The 17,340-nt window shown below is 40.1% G+C and overlaps 1 pseudogene; it reads right to left on the bottom strand.

The window, feature by feature from the left end:
- Positions 1-1,423: 1,423 nt before the first annotated feature.
- Positions 1,424-16,643, bottom strand: LOC101654115 (annotated as a pseudogene).
- Positions 16,644-17,340: the final 697 nt, after the last annotated feature.

The raw sequence follows: 17,340 nt of genomic DNA, 5'->3' as shown, positions 1-17,340 counted from the left end.
CAGAACAGACCATTAATTGCTCATATGTAAGTTCATATTGAAGCTGAAGAAAGTCCGCAAGAGCCAAAATGCAACTTTGAGTTTATGCCACCTAAATTTTGAGAACATTTTATAAACTGATTTGACACATTAAGCACTAATGACAGAAAATCTGATGAATTGTGGGAGGACATCAACACCATCATTCTTGAAGAAAGCAACAGGTCATTTGAAAAAAAGGAAAGAAAGAAAAGATCAAAGTGCATGTTAGAAGAGACTCTGAAATTTGATTTAATCATAGAGTAGCTAAAGTAAATGGAAGAAATTATGAAGTCAAAAAGATGTATAGAAAATTTCAAAGAGCAGCTCAAGAAGATAAAGTAAAATATTATAATGAAATATATGAAAGCTTAGAATTAGAAACCAAGGAGGAAGAACATGCTCAGCTTATCTTAAATGGAACGAATTTACCCAAGAAAAATTGCAATTCTTGAGTTGCAATATTCTACGGGCAAAATATTGAATGATGTAGGAAGTATCAAAAGAACATGGAAAGAATATAGGGTCACTGTACCAAAAAGGAATTAGTTGCTTTTCAACCATTTCAGGAGGCAGCAAATGAGCAAGAACTAATGATGCTGAAGGAAGACTTTCAAGCTACTGAAAGAATTAGATGAAAACAAAGCTTCAGGAATTGGAATACCAATTGAAAAGTTTCAACAAACTGATGAGGCACTGGAAACACTCAGGAAATTTGGAAGACTGCTACTTGACCAACTAACTGGAAGAGATCCATATTTATTTCCATTGAAAAGTAAAGTGATCCAACCGAATGCTCACATTATAGAACAATATCACTGATATCACATCTAAGTAAAATATTGCTTAAGATCATCTAACAATGGTTGCAGCAGTACATTGACAGGGAGCTTAAAAAATTCAATTTAAATTCAGAGGAGAATGTGATAAGGCACTATAGATTTAGGAAAAAAGAACACAAAATTTGAAAATATGTTTTCTCAGCAATGACTTTTCACATTTTTAAAGAGTATTAAAACATTTGAGCAAAAAGGGAAACCTAACATGTTAAACACAGGATATGTAATCTTCACAATCTACCAGGTAGGCACCAGTTGAATTCTTTGAAGTTGTCATTTCTAAAAGTGAAACAGTAGTCAAATCTTGTCAATTTCCTATTTTCAATTTAAAAAATGTTTTTTGACTCCTGATTTTATTAATGAAATTGTTTCTTTCTTTATTTTTTTTCTTTCTATTTAAAGTAGTTTTCAGTAGCTGGAAAGCCTGGCTTCCCAAGACCAGAGTCAGTTGGGGCTGGTTGTTTTTGGAAAGGGATGGTTGGGGGCAAGGGTTGGGGTAGGGAGAGCCAGCTCTGCTTGTGGCCCCAGATGGAGAAGAGGAACTGCACTTCACGGAGCATGGGGTTTCACAGGAAGGGGATTTGGGCAGGAGTAGCAAGCCTGGGGAGATGGAACCCACTGCAACCCTTGGTGGCATTGTCTGTAGTCTTGGAGGCTTCCTTCTTTTTCTTTCTTTCTTTTTGTTGTTGTTGTCTTTGAGATTTTTGGCTTGCAGAACTCTGGAGGAGGGATTTCCTGGGCCTCCATCTCAGGACTCAGGCTCAAAAGGGACGACTGGTTATGCGAATGGGTCAGTGGGCATGAGCAGAACTGTAAATTTAAATCGGTCCACAAATTTACCATTCTTCTCATAGAGAATATTAAATGGATGTAACAGTTCATGTTTGGTGCGCTCTACCAGCGTTGAGCTGCGATTCCCATGGTTGACAGTTTGAAACTATCAGCAGCGTAGCTGGAGAAAGACGGGGCTTTCTACTAAAGTTAGCAGTAACATCTCGAAAGCCCACAAGGGGGTCGCTGTGAGTCAGCGTAGACGTGATGGCAGTGAGTACCACACCCATCCAGGTTGTCTTCTCATCTTCAAATCCTCTTAGAGTATCTAATATTGTGCTGCATCGCATCAGAACATCTTTCCAGCTCACTGTAGAAGGCACGTGACATCTTTATTTTCAGGCTATATTGCTTACAGGGGTCCTGTTTATAAATGGTGTTTCTCTGTCCTGCATCTTTGGCTTTACTCTTTCCTGGGCTCACAAGTGCATCCATTGTGTATGCTTCATGTACTTTGAGCTCAATTTTTTCATGGTCTTTCTTCTGCTGGTCTATGAAATTCTGAATAATGGTTTTCTCTCCATCGATAATGTGCTGCTTCATTTGGTGTGACAGTACACCTTCTATTGGTGAGTCATTAAATGAATGGACAACTGTCCCAGGCTTCTCTTATTTGTGTGTTCTTGTTTCCGAGTTTGACTCAGTATCCTAACACAGAGGTGAGCTGCCTTAATAACAGCTGCTTTCTGCCCTCTCCCTCAGGTCTCAGACCCTGCTACACCAACCAATGAGCCATCCACCTGGACTCCAAGGGGGCAGCCGAGAGGAAGAAACTCTAAAATAAAATTTTTATTCCCACTTTTGGTTGCATAGTTTATCTAATAATTGTGCTGTTTAACCAAACGTCAGCGTTTCAAACCCACCAACTGCTCCCCAGAAGAAAGATGAGGCTGTCTGAGATGTATGGTCTCAGAAACCTTAAGCAGTAGTCCTGCTCTTTCCGATAGAATATAAGTAGGAAAAAATTAAAATCCCATTTTATATAATAATCACAAATAAATTAAATCTATTCTGGATCCCATCTGTTTAGCATTGAGGTATAAATTTTTTTGACTACTGTCTAGATTCTACACAGATTCTAGACATAAGAAAAGGCATCAAATGATGAATTGCATTGGGCAAATCTATTGTTAGTTTCAAGCATTTTTGAAAGCAAGGATGACACTTTGATGCCTAAAGTGCTTGTGATCTGAGCCATGATATTTTAAATCATCTCACAGGATCTTTGTAATCATGTTCTAGACTCTAGAATATTTAATGAGAAAAAGGGTCAGACATTATTTACTAGAGCACTTATTATATATCACAGAACTACTTTATCTTATATTTGTTCTTGATTTTAACCCTATCACAGTTTTGCAACTGAGGAAACCTAGGTTTGTAAAGTTTAAGGAAATCTCTTATAGGATTAAAAGAGAAAATGTTTGTCTTGGACATTTTTGCTTTCTGATATCATTATTGTGTTTATAGTTCTGTGTTTTGATAAGTGAAGAAGAGATTTTACTTCATATCATTCTATTCTTTTACTTCATAAACTTTTCAGTTTACATTTAAAAGTTAATTGAATTTGTGTTAAATCTACATAGTAATAAGTGTAAGGAATTGTAAATATTCCATCCTACTAAGATCAACACTCACTTTTTAATCATCTCACATGCCTATAAACATTGAATAATAAAAAAGGAAAGCAAAAGAAAAATTACTGCATTTGAATTGGGGTATTGGTGAAAAATATTGGCCAACATGCCTAACAACAAAAACAAGCACATCGGTTTAGAAGAAATGTACCTGGAATGTTTCTTAAAGGGGAGGATGGTGAAATATTAATTCATTTGCTTTGGAGATGTTATCATGAAGACTAGGCAGTAGGAAAGAACATCATATTTGTTTAAAATAGAGGGCTAATGAAAACAAGGACATCCTCAATGTCATAGTTTGACAATTTACATAATTGCTACAAAACAGACACAAACATGAATATGACACTAGACTGGATAATGGCATGTTTTATTATATAAAGGGACATCAAAACATTCATGGAAAAATGGCATCTTTTAATTCCATTTGTCCTTGAGATTTTTTAAAGCCCCTCAAAAATAAGATCACCACAAGTTGGAGCTGACTTGATGGCAACTAATAACAAATTTTAAAAAACTGCTAAAGAAAAAAAAAAATATATATATATATATATATATATATATATATATACTAAAGAACAAGGAGCCCTGGGATCACAGTGGTGAGGCTCTGCTGCTAACAGAAAGAGAGTAACAGAAAGAGAGGTCAGTGTTTCAAGCCAATCATCTGATCTTGGAAAAAAAGTTGTCCCAATCTGCTTCCTTAATGTTTACAGCCTTTAAATCCTCATGTGCTAATACCACTCTGGTCTATATAGTTGCTATGGAATCAGAATTGGCATATTATCAACAGTTTTGGGGTTTTGATTTGGGTTAGAGCAAACTAAAAGGAACCAGGGACAGAAGGAATTGTGATGGTGGTTGTATTATATAATTATCTATCTAGCTATCAATGTATCTCCTGTTTATGTACCTAGATTTCTACATACCAACCCATCTATATCTTTATCTGAATTTCTATCTATGTATTCATCATTTTTAGGTTGATAGAAAGAACAGTAGAGGAACTAAATCAGAGAAACACTCACTTGGAGCATGATAGAGTAAAAGCATGTGAGATGCATAAATAAAACTCAAATTCATTGTCATCACCTGGATCCCAACTCATAACAACCCTATGGGACAGGGTAGAACTGGATTTACCCTGTGAGTTCCTAAGATTGTAACTCTATATAGTAGTAGAAAGGCTCATCTTTCTCACATGGAATATATGATGGCTTTGAACCGCTGACTTCATGGTTAGCAATCAAACGCATGACCCATTATGCCACTAGGGTTTCTCGTGAATAAGTAAGATCTTCAGACATCTGGGGGAAACCTGTATGTGGGGAAAATCTTCCCATGTAGAAAGGCAGCAAATATGAAAGCCCTGATGAGGGAATGTTCCAGGAATTTCCAGAGCGGGCACAGTGGTAGAGTTGGGGGCAGTTGTTAGGTGCTACTGAGTCAGCTCTGATTCATAGCAACCCTATGTACAATAGAGCAAAACTATTTTCAATTCTGTATCATACTCACAATTGTTATGTTTGAGCCCATTGTTACAGCCATGGTGCCAATCCATCTCATCAGGAGTCTTCATCTTTTACAATGACCTTCTAGTATACCGTGCATGTTGTTCTTTTCCTGGGACTGCTCAATCTGATAAGTCTCGTCATTCTTCCCTCCAAGCATCCTAGCTGCACTTCTTTCAAGAAAGATCTGTTTGTTCTTATGACTGACCATGGTACTTTCAATATTCTTCACCTATCATAATTCAAGTGCAGCAATACAGGCAGCCCATAAAACAAATTTTATCTGTGAAACACATGAATCAGAAATTATTACTACCTCTTCACATTAAGTTCAAACAAAGCCATTGCTTCAGAGATGATACGTTCATGTTTTCCCCTCTAATTCATCACGTATTTTGTTTCAGCATATTCAGAAGATTTCACTCTTTCCCTGTTATACCTGGTGTTTAAATTCCCTGCAAAATGTCAGAACAGCAACTGTTCCCTACAATTCCTTTAATCAATAAATCTTCTCATGCGATTCTTTCAAAATGGTAACATTTGCATTATTGATTTAAATTGAATGCACTTTTTAAAAAAGAAAGAAAAACATGAGGTTGCCTTCAGTGTGAGTCTAGCTGAAAAATACAAGAAGGAATCAATAAAAAAGTCAGAGGTCACCATGTTTGCCTGCAAGACCGATGATGCAATAAGGCCACTGTGACTGTGTCCAGAGTGGAGAGTCAACTATCTATTAACAAACAAATAAAAATGGAGCTGATTACAAGTCAGACAACTGGCCTCCGGAACCTCTTTCCAATAAAACGCAATCAATGCCATCCACCAGTAAAGTTTTCTATTTATTAAATTTTTCTCACGAGGTGGTTAATTTGTCTCACTCCTTTCTCCTAGCAATTGCCAAAACAAAGCTATTAGTAGCTGATGTCTAACTATTGATATAGGTAATTAGAAGTGTTCTTTTTTCTTTTTAAAATAATTATGATAACATTTTATCATAAACATTTCTCCTCTGTTACAAATTCACAAAAGCTTAATGTAATAAATCATGAAAACTCAAAAATAAAGTTTATTTTTAAATCACCCATGTTTCTGCATAAAGAGATAATCTCTTTAATTATTTGATATTTGATATTTTAATTAATTTTTGTAGGTTGTAAAAATACATAATTGAACTCATACCGCTTTTAGCTTAACATTATAATATAAGCATTACCACTATTACAAATGCATATAACTATTTTCAAATGATTGTATATGTTTCCACTGTGAGTGTCGTGATTTTAATCAGCCTTCTCTTAAGGGATGTTTTTATTATTCCTTATTATTTCTCCTTATGAATATGCTATGTTTAAACATTCTTCCTCCTTGGTATTTATATATGATCTTATAAAATTGCTCTCCAGTCTTTATATACTGGAGAATATATATATATTTGGATTTATATATATATATTTATATATATATATATATATATATATTTATATATATATATTTGGGTATACACACACACACACACACATATATATACTGAAAAATCCAAATTGAATAGTTTTAACCGAGGCCTTTTTCTTAAATTCCAAATCCTCATACAGTTTACTTGCTATATTCACTTGGAATCTACTGTTGTTAGGTGCCATCCAGTCAGCTCTGACCCACAGAGACTCTATGCACAACAGAAAGAAACACATAGAGACTGTGTGCACAACAGAAGGAAACACCTGGAAACAGCCCAAATTCCCATCAGCAGAAGACTCTATAAAGACACTTTGGTACATAAATACAACTTAGTACTATGCACCCATAAAAACAGTAATGAAATCATATCATGACATAAATGGACCTGGAAGCCATATGCTAAGTATAGTGAGTTAGTTAATTGTGCCAGCCTGGCCAATAATCACATGTGGGACTAATTGAAAGGTGGAGGGATAAATGGGTGGTGAGCCTTGCCTTTCTAGTTCTGGGGTCTCTTGCTTTGTGATGGTCGTAGCTGCCTTAGCAGCTCCCTGCTTCAGCTTGCAAGATTGACTTCCTACAAGACATCCCCAAGGAGAAGCCGCATGGACCTATCCCGATGCAGCCCTGGGTGCTGGAGCAGCCGTGTGGAGACCCCTGCTAGTGCTGAGATGCTTATTCGTTTACTGACTCAGCTTTCCTCCTACAGTCGGCATCATTGCCTCTGTTTTGTGAGGTGGAGGACTTTGTGGACTGGTGTTGGGTTAATGGGTTAATGTTGGACTTGTGGGCTTGGGCAGCATTGGGTTGGGATATTTTTGTGATGCACATTTTCTTTACATAAAACTCTCTCTTATACATGAGTTGCTGTGGATTTGTTTCTCTAAGGTACCTAGACTAATACATATAGTTATTCAATTACAAAAAAAAAACCCCAGAAATATTGTATGAGTCTACTACTGTAAAGATAAACACCAAGACAAAGGTGGGCTTTCAAGTCATGTATTCTTTTAATCTTGTCTCCAAAGCAATGAGGTAGAGAACCTGTGTAGGGCCCATGAACCATATATCACCCTCTTTTAAGGTACATCTTAAAAACTACTTTCACAAAAGTAGTTTTAGCTCAACTCAGCTGGGGTCAGTTTTCCAAGATGTGGGGAGAGGGAGAAAAGTCATTGTTAGTGCATTACAACATTGTGTTAAGATAACCCCAAATCAACAGACACTCCTGCAAAATCAATAATAATCTTACTGGAAATCCCTGTCAATTTGGGGGAAGAGGGCAAATATATCTCAGAGAAGTTGATTACATTTCTTTTGGTTGGTAAATCAGGTGAAACACCTTGCCACTGGGAAAATAAGCTTAACAATACTTACATAGAAACTGAAGGGGGAATGCATCGGGGACTATATTCCTGACTGGACACCTGAGATCTGGTTTCTATCCAACTTTTCATGATACAGGCCAGGTGCTATAGACTCCTGGGATTTTAGATCAGTCTTTAAATGTTCACAGCATTCTTTAAAGGCCACAACAGAAAGATTTGATGTGAAAACCCCATTAAGGAAAATAAGTTTTATCTCAAACTCACCATATTGGTCCAGTTGTGAGGAATTTGGTCTTCTTCACATTGAGTTCTAATCCTTACTTAAGGTTTCAATCTTTGATGTTCAACAGCAAGTGCTTCAAGTTCTCCTCATTTTAAGCAAGCAAAGTTGTATTATTTGCACATCACAGGTTGTGAACAAGCCTTCCTTCAATCCTGATGTCACAATAATCTTCTTACAACCCAGCTTCTCTGATTATTACTCGGCATACAGATTAAATAATTATGATGAGAGTATTCAACCTTGGCACATACATGTCCTGACTCATTCCTGACACATTCCTGCCTCTTTCCATATACAAGTTTCACATGAAGACGTTTAGGTCTTTTGGCATTTCCATCCTTCTCAAAGCTATCCATGGTTTGTTATTATCCATACAGCTGAATGCCTTGGCATAATCAATAAATGACAAATAAACATCTTTCTAGTATTCTCTGCTGTGAGCCACAATCCATCTGAAATCAGCAGTGATATCCCTTGTTCCATGTCCTCTTCTAAAAGCATCCTGGATTAATGTGCTGCTGCAAGTGTGTCTGGATGAACTTAAGTAACATTTTAATTGCATTTGATATCAATGATATTGTTTTGTAATTTGAGCATTCTGTTGGGTCACTTTTCTTTGGAATGAGTACAAATATGGATCTCTTTGAATCAGTTAGCCAAGTAGCTTTCTTTCAAATTTTTTGGCATAGAGAAGTAAGAGCTTCTAGTGCTTAACTAGTCTGTGGAAATTTTCAATTGGTATTCCGTCAATTCCTAGAGCCTTGTCTTTTGCTAATGCTTAAAGTGCAGTTTGATCTTCTTCTTTCAGCACCAGTGGCTATTACTCATATGCCCTCTTCTGAAATAATTGAATATGGATCAGTTCCTTTGAGTGATTCTGTGTATTCTTTCCATCTTCTTTTAGTGATTCCTGCATGCTTCAATATTTTGCCCATAAAATCTTTAAGATTGCAACTTGAGGTGCGATTTTTTTTAAGTTCTTTCACTTTGATATGCTGAGTGTATTCCTTTGTTTTCCTAACTCCAGATGTTTGCACATTTCCACATAATATTTTACTTTGCCTTCTGGAGCATTCCTTGGAAATTTTGTATCCAGCTCTTCTACTCCATCATTTCTGCCATTTGCTTTAGCTACTCTAAGATTAAGAGCAAACTTCAGAGTTTCTTTTGACATCCATCCTGATCTTTTCTTCTTTCCTGTCTTTTTAATGACCTTTTTCTTTCTTCAGAATGATGTTTTAATTGTCCCCCCAAAGCTCATCAAGTCTTCTGTCATTAGTGTTCAATGTTTCAAATCTGCTCTTGAGATGTTCTTGAAATTCAGGTGGGAAGACTCAAGGTCATATTTAAACCATAAGGGATGTGTTTTAATTTTCTTCAGCCTCAACCTGACCTTACATATAAGCAATTGCTCTGTTCCAGCGTGAGCCCCTAGGCTGGTTTCAGCTGCCCATATTGAGTTTCTCCACGTCTTCCTACAGATGCATTCAATTTGATTTCTGTGCATTCCATCTGGAGAAGTCCACTTGTAGATCTCTTTATGTTGTTGCAAAAAATTGTCGCCATAAACAAGTCATTGATTTTGTAAAATTCTATTATGTGATCTCAAGTTTCATTTCTATCACCAATTCCATATTTTCCAAATAATCTTTCCTCCTTATTTCCAACTTTTGCACTCCAATCACAAATAACTATCAATTCATCTTGATTACATGCTTGATCAATTTCTGAAGTAGTCAAAACCCACACGGAAGAACCACACCAGCCTACCCCTACTCGATTGCTGAGGACAAAGGGGGTGGATCAGCAAAAGTGGTGAAGAAAGCAGATGGTGCCCGGCTATCAAATGATACAGCATCTGGGGTCTTATAGGCTTGAAGACAAACAGACGGCCATCTAGCTAAGAAACAACAAGACTCACAAGGAAGAAGCACACCAGCCTACCCCGACACGAATGCTGAAGACAAAGCGGGTACATAAGCAAATGTGTTGGAGAAAGCTGATGGTGCCAAGCTGTCAATTTACACAGAATCTGGGGTCCCACATGCTGGAAGATAAATAAGGGGCCATCTAACTGAGATACAACAAAGCCTACATGGAAGAAGCACACCAGCCTGTAAGATGACAAGGTGGCGAAAGGGTCAGGTATCAAGCATCAAAGACCAAAAAAAAAAATGAGGGGGAGTGCAGAGTGGGGACCCAGGGCCCATCCTGGGGAAATTGGACATCCCCTTGCAGAAGGGCTGCGGGGAGGAGAGAAGCAAATCGGAGTGCAGTGTAGTAATGATGAAATATGTAATTTTCCTCTAGTTCTTAAATGCTTCCTCCACCCCACTACCATGATCCCAGTTCTACCTTACATATCCGGCTGGACCAGAGGACGTGCATTGGCACAGATAGGAACTAGAAATACAGTGAACCAAGGACAGATGAACCCCCCAGGACCAGTGGAGAGAGTGGCGATGGCAGGAGGGTGGAGGGAAGGAGAGGGAGAAAGGGGGAACAGAGGACAAGGTCTACATGTGGCCTCCTCCCTGGGGGACGGGCAGCAGAGAAGTGGGTGAGGGAGATGTTGAATAGGGTAAGATATGATAAAATAATAATAAATTATCAGGGGTGCTGGGGGAGGGGGCAGCTGGGAGGGAGGGGGGAAATGAGTTGACACCAGGGCCTCAAGTGGAAAGCGGCTGTCATAAGAATGATGAATTCAACATATGTACTAAAGTGCTGGACACAGATGATGTATGTACAGATTGTGATGAGTTATGTGAGCCCCTAATAAAATGATTATTTAAGTAAAAAAAATTTTTCTGAGGTACTTAGTTTATTGTGCCACCCTGGCCGATAAATACATGTGGGGTTAATTGAAGGGCAGAGGGATAAATGATTCAGTGAGCCTTGCCTTTCTAGTTCTTGGTCTCTTGCTTTCTGATGGACAGACCAGGGTGTAGCTACCTTAGCCAGTTCCCTGCTTTAGCTGGCAAGGCTCACTTCCTGCAAGACAAGCCACATGGACCTATCCCAATGCAGTCCTGGGTGCTGGAGCAGCTGTGTGGAGACCCCTGACAGTGCTGAGATGTTTACACATTCACTGACTCAGCTTTCCTCCTGAAGTCGGCATCATTGTGTCTCTTTTGTCAGATGGAGGAGGACTTTGTGTTGGACATATGGGATAACGGGTTAATATTGGATTTGTGGGCTTGGGCAGCACTGGGTTGGGATGTATTCTTGATGTGCACTTAAGCTTTATATGAAGCTCTCTCTTATACATGAGTTTCTGTGGATTTGTTTCTCTAAAGTACCCAGAATAACACAATTTCCAATGGAAGACCTTGGTAGAATTCTTCAATATTTTTCATCACTAGCTCTCATGTTTGGAGCATACATTTTAATAAAAGTTGTTTTGAATAGATTTTCTTGGAGGTAGGCATATATAATTCTATCACACGTGTGTTAGACAGGTTTCTCTAGAGAAACAAAACCAGGCCACTTATGAATATATATATATATATATATATATATTTGGACAGATAAATACAGAATGAGAAATTTAATAGCTAATTAGTCCACACAACAGTAGAGAGGGCTCAGTTCAACTCACTTCCATGGAGCAGGTAATATACTGGAAGTCCTTCAACTTACAAGAGCTGCTGGGTTCAAGGTCAAGGAAGCACACAGATGAGTCTTCCCTAGAACAACACAGGCAGTCCGGCCACAGGCAGCAAATAGCATGGCGGGTTACTAACAGTCAGCAACTCAGGAGCTTAGCAAAGTGGGCCCAGATGGGATATCAAATTCAAGTAATGAGAAATGACAAAATCCACCAGCCTCAAGTTTAAGATACGTATACATCAGCAACGTGTTGAAGCAGGTCTCAGGCTCTAGCAACAGGATTCATGGGTTGGCTGTTTTACAGGTAGTGTAGCTCACAAGTTGAGGCAGATAACAAGTGAAAGAAGCCGCACATTGGTCGGATCACCAGAGAGAAAGAGAGGGGTGAGCCTTGCAGAGCCATTTATCTCTTTGCCCTCCAATTAAACATGTTCCAATTGACCAGCTTGGCACAATAAACCTACCTATCACTGTCCATCCCTTTCCAACTTGACACCTGTACACAATTCTTTAGCCATATAAAATTTCCAGCATAAATGAAATCACACTTACACCCAACAACATTCATGAACAAAGGAAAGATATTCAATAAGAAAAAGGAAAGATATTCAATATATAGGAAAGACAAAGTGGCAATCACAAACCTCCCTTTTGCAATTGATCACGTGGTCATAACTGATAGGTAGAACTACCTTCTTCTACTACCCATTCTGTATATACCTTTGTTCTCGGCCAGCCCCTCAGCTGGCCATGGTTCTTTGCCTGGTGGGGTGACACAGACCTTCATTCCTGAGGGGTCTGGGTCATTATATGTCCTGTCAGGATTTAGTTTCTGTACTTTATCATCCACTTTAATCACAAGGCATGGTAGTACTAAGAGACAACCTGTGGGATCTCCTGGATCCCAGACATATTCTTCTTTACCTCCATTATGTAGCACCAGTCCAGTTTCACCTTGGTAATCAGGATCAATCACACCACGCAGTACAGTGACATCCTTCTTGACCTGCTGATACAAAGGAATGAGAAGACCAAAGTGGCCAAGGGGCATTCTCAGCTGTCAGTTCAGTGGAATCCTTGCTGTGTTTCCAGGTAGGAGAGTTCTTCTTTCAGGACTATGACCTCCAGGGTTGCTGGGACAGGAAGAAAAAATGCTGCATGTTGATCACTGGGAGTAATAGTGAGTGGTGCCACTCCAGCTTCCACCTTGGTTCCTGGACCCATGAATCTTGGTTATTGGAGACACAGCACCATATATGGGCCACCGGTTTAGAGAATATACAGCCTCCTAGAGAACATTTCCCCAGCCTCACAATTTGTTGTCACCTAGCTGGCACTGTAATTATGTCTTTAGGGGGCCATTCCATCATTCTATCAATCCAGCTGCTTCTGCATGATGAGGAACATGGCACAAGTGGATTCCGTGGGCATGGACCCATTTCCACACTTCATTTGCTGTGAAGTGAGTTCCTTGATCTGAAGCAATGCTATGTGGGATATCATGCCAGTGGATAAGGCATTCTATAAGTCCATGAATGGTAGGTTTGGCAGAATCACTGTGTGCAGAGAGGGAAAATCCATATCCAGAGCAGGTGTATATTCCAGTAAGAACAAAATGCTGCCCCCTCCATGATGGAAGTGGTCCTATGTAATCAACTTGACACCAGATAGCCAGTTGATCTCCCCAAAGAATGGTCCCATATCTTGGACTAAGTATTGGCTTCTGCTGCTGGCACATGGGGCACTCAGCAATGCCAGTGGCCAAGTCAGCTTTGGTGGGTAGAAGTCCATGTTGCTCTGCCCATGCACATCCTTCATCCCTGCCACCATATCCACTTTGTTCATGTGCCCAATGAGCAATGACAGGAGTAGTGGAGGAAAGAGGAGGACTGGTCTCCATAGTGCATGTCATCTTATCCCTTTGATTGTTAAAGTCCTCCTCTTCAGAGGTAACTCTTTGTTTCACATGAGACATGATTATCTTTACTTTCTTGGCCCATTGAGAGAGGTCTATTCACATACCTCTTCGCCACACCTCCTTGTCACCAATTTTCCATTCATGCTCCTTCCATTTCCCTGACCATCCAGTCAAGTCATTAGCCACAGCCCATGAATTAGCATACAATTTACTTCCAGGCAAACTGAATAGCCAGGTTCCCTGCTCAAAGGTCTTCCCATTGGGAGGATTTTCCTTCACCACTGTCCTTTAGGGAGATCCCAAAAAGGGGCTGTAGTGCTGTGCTGTCCACCTGAATATTGTGCAGAGCCACCAGTAAACCAAGCATGAATTTTATGTTCTTCAATTAAATTATAATAAAGAACTCCCCAGAAGGCCATAGGTGCAGACTGGGAGAAGGAAGGTACTCTGACAGGAGTGGAGACTGTGGGCATTTGGGCCACTTCTTCATGCAGCTTATTTGTACCTTCAGGTACTGCTTTGGCCCAATCTCGTATATACAACTTCCATTTAAAAATGGAGTGTTGTTGCATACGTCCAACTTTATGACTTGGTGGGTCAGACAATACCCAGTTCATGATGGGCAGCTCAGGTCTCATGATGACTTGGTGGCCCATGGTGAGGCGTTCTGGCTCCACCAAGGCCCAGTTAAAGGCCAAAAGTTATTTTTCAAAAGGCAAGTAGTTGTCTGCAGAGGATCCACAGCTTTACTGCAAAATCTCTATGGTCTATGCTGTGAGTCACCAATAGGGGCCTGCCAAAGACTCCACACTGTATCTCTACCTACAACTGACACCTCTAGCACCATTGGGTTAGCTGAATCACATGGTACCGATGGCAAAGCCGCTGGCATAGCAACCTCAACCTGTTGCAGAGCCATTTCCTGTTCAAGGCCCCAGTCCAAACTGGAGGCCTTTTGTGTCAGTTGATAAATAGGTCAAAGTAGAATACCCAAATGAGGGATATGTTGCCTCCCAAATCTGAAGAGGGACACCAGGCATTGTTCCTCCTCTTTAGTGGTTGGGGGTTGGGGAAATGGAGCAGATGCAGTAGCTTACTCTTCACTTTAATAGGAATGTCTCAATACGTCCCACACCACTGGACCCCTAGAAATTTTATTGAGGTGGAAGGTGCCTGAATCTTTGTTAAATTAATTTCCCACCCTCTTGTATGCAGATGTTGTACCAATGAATCTAGAGTCTTTGATAAATCCTCCTTAGTGGGTCCAATCAGCATAATTTCATCAATATAATGGAATAGTGTGATGTTTTGTGGAAGAGACAGGCTATCAAGGTCCCTTGACTAAGTTATGGCACAGGGAGGAAGAGTTGATGTACCGCTGGGGGAGAGTTGTGAAAGTATATTGTTGCCTCTGCCAATTGAAGGCAAACTGCTTCTGGTGGTCTATTGAGACTGGAATTGAGAAGAAGGCATTTGCCAGGTTAATAGCTGCATACCAAGTATCAGAAGAAGTATTAATTTGCTCAAGCAATGAAATCACATCTGAAACTGCAGCTGTAATTGATGTCACCACCTGGTTAAGTTTCCAATAATCCACTGTCATTCTCCAGGATCCATCTGTCTTCTTTACAGACCAAATAGGCGAGTTAAACAGGGATGTGGTAGGAATTGCCACCCCTGCATCTTTCAAGTCTCTGATGGTGGCATAATCTATACAATCCCTCCAGGAATGCAGTACTGCCTTTGGTTTACTATTTTCCTGGGCAATGGCAGTTCTAAAGGTGTCCACTTGGCCTTTCTACCATAATAGCCCCTATTCCTCATTTCAGGATCCAATATTGGAGTTTTGCCAATTACTAAGTATGTCTGTTTCAATGATGCATTCTGGAACTGGGGAAATAACCACAGGATTGCTCCGGGGGCCCACTGGACCCACGGTGAGGCGTACCTGAGCTAAATCTCCATTGAAACTTGACCTCCATATCACCCCACTCTGACTGGGGAGGCCTTTGAAACACTTTGGGTCTCCTGAAATTAGTGTCAATTCAGTGCCAGTGTTCAGCAATCCCCCCAAATTTTGATTATTTCCTTTTCTCCAATGGATAGTCACTATTGTGAAAGGCAGCAGGTCCCTTTGAGGAAGGTTAGAAGAAAGATTAAAGTATAAACATTTGCTGATATAGCAGGGTCCTCCTTTAAAGGGACCCGGCCTTCGCCTCATTCAAGGGGTTGTGAGTTTGTAAACTGGCTCAGGTCTGGGAATTGATTGAGTGATCGTGACTGTCTATTCTGCTGTTCACCTGATCTAGCATTCTTCCGCCTGTATAGATCACGTAAATATTTAGTAGGTTTCCCATGTATTTCACTCCTAGGGACACTGTGGCTATGTAGCCAATGCCATAAGTCCACACAAGACTGGTTGCTTTGATTACTACAGAAACCTTGCTGTCTATTATGATAATATCCACCCTGTCTCTATTGATTCCTGACACCTGCCCTCTATCACTATGGGGTCCAATCAGCCACACTGTAGAAAAATGTCTGAGTTAACTTAGGGCAGTTCCCACTGTTAATCCTGGTACACATAAAAATGGCAATCACAGGCGTCTCCAGAGATGCTGGGGGCACTTCACAAACTTGTTCCTTATGGTTGTCGTGTGAGGTATGTCCTCAGGCACTCCCTTTTTGCGTCAGTGAAATTATTCTGATAGATCCATTCCAACATACCAATTTCTATAACTTTTGGATACCTTCTTTAACAGTGTGCCAACACAGATCAGGTACCTCAAGTAACTCATGTGGGTCTAATCTAGGCCATCCTAGCAGTCCATGCTTCAGTGAACCAACCAAATAAGCAATGAGATCCTCTCTTAACCTCTCTTGCTGAGACATTGAAGGAAGGTCCCTATATCAAAAAATTCAGACTGTTCTAATGCTACATTCCTTGCACCTGCATCTCACACCTTTAGTAACCATTCCCAGGGACATTCTACTTGTACATATTAGAAAACTCGAGCAGATCTTTATGAGTGTAGCACACTTTTTCCTGAGTCATCATCAAATCCTCACCTTTAGGAACTTCCTGAGATTTAATGCTAGTTACAGGTCTGGAGGAAACAATGGATGGTGGGAGTGTTTTCTGGTGGCTCTCAGCAATCTCTTGTAAGGCATCTTGCCCGGGCAAGGCTAAAGATGCAGCCCTGCTTAGCATTGCAACTTGAACAGTCTGATTAATCTGCTCAGGGGTGGGTTGTTTTACTGCTAGTGGATTAATCCCCTCATGTGGGAGGGGTGGATCAATTGACTGGGGTGGCTCAATCAACTCTAGGGGCTTAATATCCTCCTTTCTGGATCATCAGCCCATATGTTCCCATCCCATGTTTCAGAGTCCAATTCTTTCTGATTAATGCCCTTACTTTAATATCACATACTGTTCTAGGACTTCAGTTCAGCTGATGCTGTAATTCAGCTATTCGTGTGATGAGACTCCGGATTTGTTTTTGGCAATGTCAGCTCTATTACTAGAGAAGAGAAGAGTCTCCTTTGTAGCATGTGCAGAAGCTTTTAGGTCTGTTATTCAGCACTTGAGATATGCTTCTGAGGTTGTGAGATTATTCCTTTCCTTGATCATATTTTCAATTGTAAGAACCAGCCAACCAGCTTCGCTATACTTCTCATCCTGACAAAACTGTTGGAAAATATCAAACACATGATCACCCAGAGCCTCTCCTCTAGCCAGCACTTCATTTATTGGTTGTGCTACTGTGGATATTAGCTTTACAACTTCACACCATGGATTAGCACCACCTGCTCTAGTAATAGTGGCAGACCTATCCATGTCTTCAGGGGTAGAGATAGCATTATCAGTGCTGTTAAGTGTAATCAGTCTGGGGAGCCAAATTGAGAAG

This window comes from Echinops telfairi, unplaced genomic scaffold, assembly GCF_000313985.2.
Source record: "Echinops telfairi isolate 266 unplaced genomic scaffold, ASM31398v2 ScPeMD7_3509;HRSCAF=4178, whole genome shotgun sequence".
NCBI classification, from domain to species: Eukaryota; Metazoa; Chordata; class Mammalia; order Afrosoricida; family Tenrecidae; genus Echinops; species Echinops telfairi.
This window is presented reverse-complemented; position numbering and strand designations above follow the sequence as displayed.